Genomic DNA, 11,313 nt, shown 5'->3' on the forward strand with positions numbered 1-11,313 from the left:
GGGGAAAGGGGTTTTATTTCTGGTCCTCCATATTTATTCAATGTTTTTTCAAACAGCTTAAATCTCAAATTGCAGGTTTATGTTGGCTGATTTAGCCAAAATGGATTATATCCATTAGTGGTCTGTAATACATTTGATTACACTCTCATAAATGAATTTTTAAATTTGAATGGGAGTGTACTAAAAGAAATTCAAATTTAAGAAAAACAATTGCAGTGATAAAACGTCCCAAATTTACAACGAATTATCCACTTAGGTTGTTACTGGCCTTCTAAAACTGAGGAACAGCTGTTCACAAACTGGATTCACTGGTACATTTCTGCATTTACTAATGAAAACATTACATTTAAATCTGTTTAAGAACATTTGTAATTGGTAGTGTTTACTAACAAAAAATCAGCTTGAATGCTGTTTACCCTGCAGGTCGATAGCCAATTATAAAAATCTATATGGGGAAAGAGATATTAGAGAGGCAAAGCTGAGGTGGTTGGGAGAAAGACACTCATTGGAGAAAGAGTGTTGACGATGGAGCTGCTAGGCAGGAGTAAAAGAGAAAGACCACAGAGAAGTGGACTTGCAGAGAGGGATGGAGTGAAAGCCAGCGATAGGATGAAATGGAGGCAGATGATCCACCGTGGCGAGAGCAGCCGAGAGAAGAAGAATGTAATAGAAGTGTAATTTTTGGATTCGGTGGTATAGTTTAATGCAGTAACTTGGGCAACAACACCATAATGAGCCAACTCTAAAATAAATATATGACTTTAATGTTTCCACATTTGTGAAATGTTAATGAGCCAGAACATGATTTTGTCAAGAGGGAAATGAAGAGAGAAGTAGAAGAGTTTTTTTTTTTCCTTTTTCAGTTCCTCGTGTGAATCAGAAACTGCAGAGACGACAGCTTGGAAAAACTGTTTTAATACTTCCATTAGCCCTTGCACTTAAATGTATATATAATGTTTTGATCAATCATTACATGGTACAGCCAGCCACAGGGTACAGCCACATCACATTCACTCTGCGGCAGCAGTGGTTCCGGCTAAGGTCACAGAAACACTTTTGTTTATATTTCTCTCCTGCTTTCCCCTCTTGTGCAGGTTTACTGAGACTGAGTGAAAGTATTATGTAAGTCTATAATCATTTATTACACTGACAGAGGTTTAGTTTTTAACACCAAGACCCATAAATCTTCAGCAGTTTATTCAAAAAACAACTGAGGGGTTTTTTGGGGTTGTTTTTTTTTTTTTTATCTTCAGTTACATAAATAACCATAGTTTCCTAAACCCACTTAATTCCAGAGTTAGAAAACCTTTATTGTAAACCACAAAAACAAACATTTTTACTTGATTATTATTTAAAGAGTTTCCATACCATGTCTCTTTTCCATCTTTTATTATAAATTTATTAGTCACCACCTGACAAATCTCTTTTAAATAGAGTGTAAAATAATCCAAGCGATTTGGGTCACAGATTCTTTCTGCTGATCTCCTGATTAGTTTTAAAAAATGAATTCTTCGACACATTCCCTCAGCCAATAGTTAGATTCATGCTTTATTCACTTAGTGCTGCAGTTCCTCGAAGCAATCAGTGCTGTTATGTTAATACCATTGGCGGATGTAGTTTGCTAAGCTGACATGAAGATGATGACTTTGAGGTCAGTCATTATTAATTTAGTCGCCATTAATAATTCACCCTAATGTCCATATTCAAACCCTACATGAATTTGAAATTGTTGAGCATTATAAATACTTTGAGCTCTGTCTGGATACTAGACTCGGTTTGAGACCAATGTGGAGTAATGTTATGGGCAGCTGAAAATATATACTGGGCTCTCTGCATAGCTGACCCTTTCCTCAGTCAGCTCTTCTTTTGGTGACAGGTAAACTCACCTGTCACGTCATATGTTTCGACATAGACTTAGACATTTCTCTATCATACCTTCTTGTTGCTGTTTCTCACATGGGTACATGTTATTTATCGATTGTTTTATTTGTTCTATTGTTTGTTAAAATTCTCTTTTGCACAAGTGGCACCTCTTACACTGGGTTCAAATAGTTTCCTGTCTAAATATAGAATGAGTGTTTTTTTATTATTTCACTGGAAGGTTTTATAAGTAAGTAAGTGAGCTTCCTGGCAATAAATCTTATTTTGTTAAAAAGCCTATTTATTTCCCCTCAAATAGTACCACATTTGTAAGGAAATGCATTTGTGGGTTGAGCAGCAGAATTGAGTATGTGAGTTCCATCCATGAAAAACTGTGAGTGTAGAAAATTTGCATTCAACCAAGACTAGATGCCAGTCAAACAGGAAGCTGAACATCATCTGCATAAAAATAGTAAAACATGTTGTTTTTTTTAAAAAAAAACAACTAAAAAAGCAATTGAAAGTTAAAGACATACAATATATAGGTTAAAGTTTATGGGTCCCAAAATTGTTCCCTGTGGAACTCCACAGGACTAGACAGCTTCTGACAAGAAATACTACTGCTACTACTAACAATAATAATAATACTAAGGAAGCTGCAAATGGTGAAGTAGAAGATCTTCATGACTCAACAAGCTTCCTTAACAGCTATATTAAACTTGTAAGCAAATATGAACACAACTTTTTTTTTTAATCATCAGGCATGTAAAATTGTATTTCACATGGTCCTGGGTTCTTGTTTAGTTTGTCTTTAAATTTTATTGATATTTTCTTTAATGTTTTTAACATTTTCTTGTTCCTGGTATTCCTGTCTTGTTTATGTCTGCATGTCCCAGTGTTACTATTTTGTCTTCTGGCTAGTTTCTGTTTCTGTTTCAATTCAATTCAATTAAAATGTATTTATATAGCTCCAAATCAGAACAACAGTTACCTCAAGATGCTTTATATTTTAAGGTAAAGACCCTCCAATAATACAAGGAAAACAGAGAAAAACCTGACAATCATATGACCCCCTACGAGCAAGCACTTTGGCAACAGTGGGAAGGAAAAACTCTCTTTTAACACGAAGAACCTCCAGAAGAACCAGGTTCAGGGATGGGTGGCCATCTGCTATTAATAGTTTCCATCTGTGTCCTCTCCCCAGCTCTTTGTCACATGTTTGTACTCTCCTGAAAGGTATGATGAAATAAGTTCTGCATAAGTCTATCAATGCTTAAAACCCCAGTCAGAGATAATGGGTATCATGATAGTGGTTCTCACCTGTCTTTGTTAACTCAGGCGTTCTGCTTCAGACTATGTGCTCTCATGAAAGGGGGTGCTGAACATGCCATTTGACTCTTCTTAAACAGGAAATGGAGCAATTGAGCAATCCTTACTTAAGACCGAAACATTATTAGATGACCAGGTGATAAAGATCTTTAGAGAGCATAAAGAAAAATATTGCAGTATAATGTATTACTTTTGCTGCCAAGAAGACAAGAGCAGTTCTGTAGAAGATCATTAATCTTGTGAATTCATGATCATCACAAGCACAGCAAGGGAAAAAAGAGAAAGATATTATCTCACATTACATTTTTTTAGGGCTTTGGACGCTCTCTGTGCGGCTTCACATTAGAGATCTGAAACTTTTTGATACATTTAAACATTAAAAATTACTCAGTGTGTTAAGGTGTGACACTCACATAGCCTAATAAAGGAGATGTGGACATCACTTAAGTTTGTCACCAGATCAAAGTGGAATTAATCATAATGATTAACTGAATAAGTGTTTAATCCAATTGCAGTCATATAAAAACAGGGTGTTTGGCAGAAGAAGGGAGCCGAACAAAAACTTTTATTTTCCAGACCATTTGAATACATGTTAATTCCTGTGACAATGTGCGCATAGTTTGTGCTGCTGTAACTTTCATCATTCATTTGATGGTTTTTATGGTTGATTATTTTAAAGCAAAATTCTGAACATAACCTGCTCTTGATGTAATATACCACTTCAGATCAATTCATGCTTATTTTGGGCTCCTGTCCCATTTTATTGATTTATTTATGTTTTACATGAAGCGTATACGAACGTTCAATAAGGAAAATCTGCATTCAGCCATCTGCCTGCTTTCCTGGGTGTTAGGTTGCTATTCTGTTCTTTACATCACTACCACTTTCCCACGCTGTCAATCTCAATGCTGTCATCGTTACTCTAGTCCAATAATCTTCCTGCACTCCTTCTTTGAGCCAAAAAGCCTCCACTTTGTGTGGTTTAAATCTGTGCTCGCTGACATTCTCCATTTCAAATACTCATTTGAGAAACTCAACCTCGCAGACACCTCAGTTAGAGCTCCATCCAAGCTTCAATCTTTACCTTCACCACCACCAGCTTTTAGACTCCGGGGTGTCCTGTCCCAAATCTTAAAAATGCCTGGAGTCTAATTGCCAAATACATGGATTTCTGTATCTCAATAAGTAATTTTCAATTCTTCCAAGTAATTTATCCTTATTAAAATATAGTATATCCAATGTAGGCTTGCTTTTCCTGTTATACTTGTTTCCTGTGTTCTACATTTGGGTTCTACACTATCATTAGGATGCTTTTCCCACTCTGTTCACTACTTTTGCCTGTTTTTTTTACATTGTGGATGTCAAATCAATCCAAAACCTAATGTGTTGTTTCCTCATTTTCTAATATAGATTTTTTAAACTTACAATACTTTGATATTGGCTGAGCTTTGGAGGAAAATCACTCAATATAGAGCTTTTACACAGCAGCAGACTTGTAACTTGTATGCAAACAGAAGCGATGCTGACACCCATAAAAAAACAGAACTTTTATTATTGCACTCAGCATGACCTAATATCAATAAGAAGAATATTGAGTTAAATATCAAGCAAGTGACTAAGATATTACCTTCCTGTGTCATGACTGAACTGAATTTAATCATTAAAAAAATATATGGATTCTTAGCCACAGACGAACTCCCCTTCACCTCATCTCAGTCACTGCAGTGTGACTTATCCTATTTAGAGGTCGAGGAGACTGAAGCATTTCAGTAAGCCTTTTTGGTCATGCCTCGACTTCTCTACCCTTTCACTCATACCCAGGAAACCCTCAGTAATTACGAATGCAGAGATAAGCAGATAATCCAGAGTCCCATGTGCAGCCTGCTGTCCGTCTCAGAGGGGCCTGACCTCAGTCCTCAGCTCCAGTTTAGCCCTCGCAGTGACAGTATTTGCTCCTCCAGGACCTGTGGTATTTGCCTTTGCACGCAGATACAATTTCTGTTTGTTTAGACAAGTTACCTGAGGTCAAAACCTAAACGCTGCAAGGTTGCTTCATAGCTTGAATCACCGTGATGCTCAGATGCACAGAACAGATTGTAATTTCAATCTAACCATAGGTTGCAGATTTCCCTTTTTTATTTCAACTTTTGAGATTTCAAGACTGTTCAAATAATCTTGTTCCACATTGTCTGCCAATATAATACATTTATTCTGCATTTGGCTTGTTTAGGTCCTTTGATGAGGGAATATAATTATAACAGAGTTGCAATTTTTATTTTAGACCAACACTTGACCTCATGTGACTGATAAAGGTTTGTCTGCACAGCATAAGTTTGTAATGCTGATTATTATACTAAGTTTTTCTTTAGCCAAAATCGAGTTAAGAAAATTGTTACTCATCTAAAATGCAGTTTTACTCTCACAGTGCTTTGGCATTTTGTCATCCTCCCAATCAGCTACTCTGCCTTGCTTCTGCTTAGGATTTAAACGACTGGTTGGTGTGCTCAGGAATGTCCCACCGCTAATCACTCACAGCAGTTGAAACTAGCTCTGCAACAATGCACAATTACTCCTGAATTTGTTTTTATGGGGCACTATTACCAGTGGTCTAACTTCATTAATTACTCTAGTAAAAAAAAAAGTGCCCTTTTAAACAAATATTTCTTTCTCTGATTTTCTTCTACTGCAGGAAAAATGGGCATAATATAATTACTTATGAGTTTAGGACATAGTGTATTTCTTGTGCTGTTAATCACGGGCTCACGAGCATTATAAGAATTAAATTTACATTCCATTTATGCAGTCCAGCGCGACAGAGAGCCGAGCCGGGACGAGCTGGGCCAGGCCCCAGCAAAGATAAAGTTAGGATGAAAATGTCAACAACGTGGCTGCAGCGCTTAGCCTGGATGATGAAGTGATCCACTCACGATCGGTGGAGAGCTGCAATGAGGAGAGCGAGGATTTAATGGAGGCAGTAAAAGAAAGCAGGTGAGCTCTGAGTCGTGGTAATGAATCAGTGGAAGAGAGAGGGAGAGAAGAGTAGCATTTTCACCCGAAATACCCAGAACTTTTAGTTTCAGGTGATGAAAGACATGAAAGCAAGTTCTGCAGAGATGAACTGATCCTCAGTCTACTACAATCTGGTACAAAAAGCCAGAGTTTGTATATTTGTACAAAACTTACCTGTTTAAACTGTTTTACAGCTGTGTGTCAGGAAGTGATTTGTTCTTTCATTTTGTTGCTGATCTTTGGTTCCCAGTGTTTGACTCATTACTCAATGAAAGAAATATACTACTACTGTAGAAACATGTACAGCTAGGTGTGGTGGCTAAAATGCTCCAAGTCTGTGTCCCTTGTATTCCCATTCTTGTATCCCATTGCATATCACAGTGACTATTTCTGCAAGGAAACTGGATTCATTAAAGTCTAGACTACAATTTCTTCCTCAGTGTTAATTGTATGCAACCGGTACGGCAATGCGTTTACAGTTTAGTGCTTTGTTTTAGTTTTATGCATATTCACCCAACTTGATAAATTTAAGTTCCTGCTGTGAAACTTTGCTCAGATTTTCTGAACAAATACATATAAACAGCATTTAAAACACAGAAAATCCACAGTACCAATTTCACATGATATAAAAATAAATCCAGCTAAAGTACTGAGGAATCTGCCCACACATGAATTTATAATTTTATTACTTGTAGCCCATAATCATAAAACGCAACGATGCACTACTAAAATCTCTCAGGACTGAGGCTGAAAGTTACTGCAGTGTGATATTCTTTCCCACGACTGTTGAAGCCAGCTGCCTGGACTTATACAATGCAAGTGCTTTATAATTATGTCTACTCAGCCTTTCAGCACATCAATAAATGTCTGAAAATTAAAAATCAATGGAAACCTATACCTTAATAGAATTCTATTGTAGCTTTTGCTGAGTTTGGAGTTAAGTTTAATCTCTTTCTAATCACCTGTGTTATTTATTGAGCTCTATATTTGGATTTGTATTTGTCTGTATTAAGGATGCACCGATACCATTTTTTTGGAAACGAGTACGGGTACTTGCATTTCAGTACTCGCCGATACCGATACCGAGTACTTAATAAAAACATGATTTAAATTTACAGGTAACAGCTTTAGTCCTATAATTTAACAAAAACAAAACAAAACAAAACAAGGGACTAGTTTGGAATTAAGAACATTTATTTAAAATGAAAAGCATGTTGTATGCAACATATTACAGAGTAAATAATTATGAAAAAAAAAATTTAAACAGTGACAGTGCAACTCAAGTATTTTTTTCAGTTTATTGTAAACTCTGCCGCTTTGGACAACACAAGGGGCATTAATAAACATCTTTGCTATTTATTGCACAATATTTGAATAAACTAACAACATCCACCGACATAGAACTGTGGCAGTCAGTGCAACTGAGGTAGGTATTAACATCAAGTCTAAGATGACTCACTTAATGGAGAGAAAAAGTGAGTGGCAGGGTTTTTTTTAAGAAAAGTAGCTTTTCTGCATTATCAGCAGTCAGACTGTTTCTGTTTTCATCTATCATGTGTGACACTGAGCTAAAAAGCCTTTCACTTTCCACACTGCTACATGGGGCTAAGAGGTATTTACGGGCTATTTTAGCCAAAGTGGGGAACCTGATTTTGTTGACACCCCAGCAGTGTTGGGTAAGTTACTTTAAAATAGTAACTTAGTTACATTACTAGTTACTTCTATCAAAAGTAACTCAGTTACTTCAAGTTACTCGTTACTTTCAAAGTAACTAGTTACTAGGGAAAGTAACTTTGGTTTTACTCAGAATTCTCTTGTAAATGTGTTGCTTCCATAACTTTGCCAGTCTTCTAGCTTGCTTACTTGCCACAAGTGCACTGTGCCACCTACCAATAGAAAGGAAAAGATAATGTGCATATTTCCACGAGAGAAATCGCACGCCTGGACCGTCATTGACTGCTGCCATGATTCTAGCCTATGTCACAGCGTCATGTGCGCCTTTTACATCCAACACAAAAACTGCAGTCGTGATGCTTTCAATTGTACTCAGAACTCGGAAATTCTGCCTTCTGAATAGGAAGATGTAGGTAACACCAGACTGCAGATGAGCTGCATACAGGGCTGGACGGGGACAAAAAATCGGCCCGGGCATTTTGACTAGAGACCAGCCCGCCATTATAGGAAAAATCATAAAGCCTTTGAATGAAAACAAACACTGTTGTGACAGTGATGTTCACTGTTTTGTTGGTATATGTGCATCAATCTATCAATCCTTTGTTGTAAGATTCAGATAATTATTTTTTAAAAGCTAGACATTTTAAATGAGAATAAGAAAGAAAAGTATTTCTTTGTGCCCACCTCTCCCTGTTAATGCCCTACCTGGCCCCCCTGGCAAAACTTTGCTAGATCCGCCCCTGCACAGTTACCAGCTGTCAGTTACCTAAAAAAGGATCCTGGGGTTATCTGTCTCTCAGAAACAGTTCATAACTTCCCTTCAACTCATTCATGTCACCTAAAAGGTAAACCTGTTTCTCCATCACCTGTTCAGCTCTGATGATTCAGTAAGGACATCTCCTGTTTCATCTACATGTTTCCCTCTCACCAGATAACCAAACCGATATCATGACCAGCAGCTTTTTTGCAGCTGTGGCTCCAGCAAACATCAGCTGATACTAGAAAGTAATATTAAATAAATTCTAACAACAGCTGATCAAGCTTAAATGTGCTGCTGTTGTTTAACGCGACATCGGCTGGTTTCCTCTTTCTGGCGCAAAGTGGGCGATAAGCAAACAAGAGAGCCGATCAGCTGATCATTGATCAGTTTTCATGATTGAAGCAGAAACGGGAGAGGGAGGGGGGAGAATGAAAGAAGAAGAGGCAGCTGTGCAGCAAAGACACAGAATAACTCCAGCTTTGTGTCTTTTTCAATGTAGCTGAAGTCCGGGACAAACTGTTCCTTTTCACCTCAATAATAAGAAACGCTAACATTTTCTCTGAATACCAGACGGGACGGTTGGCAACTCTAATAACTTATGAACAAAATAAAGTTCAACATCATTAACTTCATAGCACCCACCCAGCTGTATAGAAACTCCGTCATGCTAGCTAGTACGCAGTACGGAAAAAGTCAGAATAAACAAAATAAAATCCACCTAAACTTGGTTTATATCTGACCCAGATAGACTGCAGGTCATAACTTCTTACCTGAAGTTCAGTTCACACTTGGACCGGCGGCCGCCTCGGGTCTCTTTTCCTTCTGCGTCCCCTTTCCCTCATCCACCTGCTGGCTTCCACCACTTGCTAATGTTACAGAATCTGTGGAAGCTCCGCGATAGCCACCACACGAAGTAACGAGTAAAGACCCTATCTAAATCCCAGTAACGACTAACGCGTTCCTGATTTTGGCATAATAACTAGTTACCGTGCTCGTTACCACAATAATAACGTAGTTACTGTAACGCGTTACTTAATAACGCGTTAGTCCCAACACTGCACCCCAGTACTTCAGAGGACTGTCTTCACGAGGGCTTGGGGCCTCTCCGAGGTATGTGTCGAGCTCAATGGCAGCACCTGCTGCCAGCGGCTGTGCTGCCTGGGGCTGCTCCTTAGCGATTTCGTCAAATACAGTGTCCAGACTGCTGCTAGTGCTGGCCTGGGCCTTGAGGAACAATTTAGCAGGAGGTTCTGCAGCTTCTGCCCGACTCCCCTCTGCCTCAGCTCTGGACATCATCTGCAGCTCCTGCTTCAGGTGCAGCTTGGCCTCTGGAGCAGCGTTGTTGGAGAAGAAGCGATCTTTATACCTGCACAAAATTCATAAATGTATTAATATGTGGAAAAATAGGACTGGTTTTAGTTTCCCCTAAACCACTGTGACAAATGCCAGCCATTTGACTTTCTGGTAATAATAAGGGAAATGTATTTCATATTATATATATTGCATACATTTGTATTTGTGTATTTTAGTTACAAATATATAATATTTCAGATGTAAAATAATCTTACATTTAGTACTGCTATACTCATTGAATATCTATAGCACACAGACTTTACCTTGGGTCGAGTATGGTGGAGATGAAGTACAGTGGGTTGGTCTCGACGTCACTGAAGCGCTTCTTGACAGCTGCCAGTAAGGTTGCTTTCATTGTCTTGACGCCGTGGTCCTCGTCTGTTTCTCTGTTTAGAAGTCTCACTAGCGCAGTCACAGCTGGGATGACATCAGAGGCTAGTGCGTCGTAGCTGCTCACTTTTTTAGTTAGTTCCTCAAAGGGGGCGAGGATGGCAACAGTCGTCTCCATAAGAGCCCATTGGTGAGCTGTGAGATAGTCAGGGAGTTTGTGCTCGGACACATACACGCCAAGCTCTCGCTTTTGCTCAAAGAGGGACTGGAGCATGCTGTTCCAGCGCGTCTGTACGTCCTGCTGCAGTCTCTTTATTGGCTGGTTGAGCTGTCCCTGAATGTCCTCGAGGCGGGAGTAGGTTAAGGCGGAATGTTTAAAATGCCCAACTATTTTCTGTCCCACTGCTATAGCATCAGCTATGCTCCTCTGTGCTAATAAGCATGGGTAAATAAGCGTGGGTAAACTCTTTGTACTCGTTGTCGTGTTGGGATTTTAGGTGCTTGATTAAATTACTTGTGTTAAATGCGCTACCTTTTGTGCCTCCTCTGGACAATTTCGCTGAGCACAATTTGCAGTCCGCCTTTGTTTTCGCGTCTTCGTTCACTTTGAAATAGTTCCACACAGCTGACTTGTACAGCTGTTACAGCTTCCAAATAAAGTCTTAACAATTCTTTAATAATTAATTCATTTGATAGTTTTAATAAAGGCAGTTAACCTGATGGATTTTAACATTTAGCCTATTAACTTTTAGTACTTAGCAACTGCCCTCACTGAAAAGAAAATCTAAAAGATTAGTTTTGAATGGAGGCAAAGTTAAATTATACATATCTGTTCAGTTTCTTGTTAATGCAAGTATCTGATCAGCCAATCACATAGCAGGATATCTGTGCATTTAGGCATGTTGAAGTGGTCGAGATGACCTGGTGAAGTTTAAGATATGGCAAGTTCAGTTACTCTGATTTTCTTATATTTAGCATTTACAGAGAATGAAGAAGAC

The 11,313-nt window shown here is 38.5% G+C and overlaps 1 pseudogene; it reads right to left on the reverse strand.

The window, feature by feature from the left end:
• Window positions 1-7,611: 7,611 nt before the first annotated feature.
• Window positions 7,612-10,604, reverse strand: LOC148098424 (zinc finger BED domain-containing protein 4-like; annotated as a pseudogene).
• Window positions 10,605-11,313: the final 709 nt, after the last annotated feature.

This window comes from Neolamprologus brichardi, chromosome 15 (genome assembly GCF_056152115.1).
Source record: "Neolamprologus brichardi isolate AB-2024 chromosome 15, ASM5615211v1, whole genome shotgun sequence".
In the NCBI taxonomy this organism is placed as follows: domain Eukaryota; kingdom Metazoa; phylum Chordata; class Actinopteri; order Cichliformes; family Cichlidae; genus Neolamprologus; species Neolamprologus brichardi.